The sequence below is a fragment of the Ursus maritimus genome, unplaced genomic scaffold (genome assembly GCF_017311325.1).
Source record: "Ursus maritimus isolate PB19 unplaced genomic scaffold, ASM1731132v1 scaffold_24, whole genome shotgun sequence".
In the NCBI taxonomy this organism is placed as follows: Eukaryota; Metazoa; Chordata; class Mammalia; order Carnivora; family Ursidae; genus Ursus; species Ursus maritimus.
This window is the reverse complement of record NW_024424897.1, coordinates 20,010,020-20,010,797: the sequence shown is the minus strand read 5'-3', so window position 1 is coordinate 20,010,797 and position 778 is coordinate 20,010,020.

Sequence of the window (778 nt, the reverse complement as noted above, 5' to 3'; positions counted from 1 at the left end):
TTGGAGGAGGGAGCTCCCCAAGAGCCTGGCCCGAGCTTCCCTCCTGTGGGGGGACAGAGAACTACCCAGCTCAGGGCATGTGACTCCCTCAGAGCCCTCAGAAGAAACCGACCCTGATAACACCTTGATTTCGGGCCTCGAGCTTCCAGGACGGTGAGGCCATAGATTGCTGCTGCGTAGGCCCCCTGGTTGGTCAGACTTTGTTGCCGTGGCCCTAGGAAACGGATACACGGAAGGTCTGCTGCAGGGGCTTTCTAGAAGCCTAGTGGTGGGAGGGCGGCGGTCCCGGAAACCAGGTGGAGAGGCTAGGGTGCAGTACCAGAGACGGGCTCCAGGTGGCGCAGCGAACACCTAGCGGGAAGCGAAGAGGTGGCACTCCATTCCCCTCCTGGCAGGGAGGACCCCACTCTTCCACACTCCTGGGGCCAAGCAGGCTGCCGCCCCCAGCCTGAGCCACGCCAACTTCCCGGGCACTGTGTCTGGGGTCCAGCGCACAGTTGTGCCCACAGAGGACCCCCTGGGAGGTTACTCCCCTCGCCTTGTGAGCGACCCCCTCCCAGGCTGCACTGAGTCCCCACCTACATTCTGCATGCTGTCACCTCTAGGGGGAGGTCATCAGAGTTAAGGTCATGCCTGCACAAGGCTTCCCCTACCCTCCCAGAGGGAGGAAGGAGCAGGAAGCAGGGGTCCAGCTTGCCAGTGGGGAACACGCTTCGGGTGGCAATGAGATTTTCCTGGCCACATCTAGGAGAGCCGCCTGCCCCTCCAGCGAGGGGAC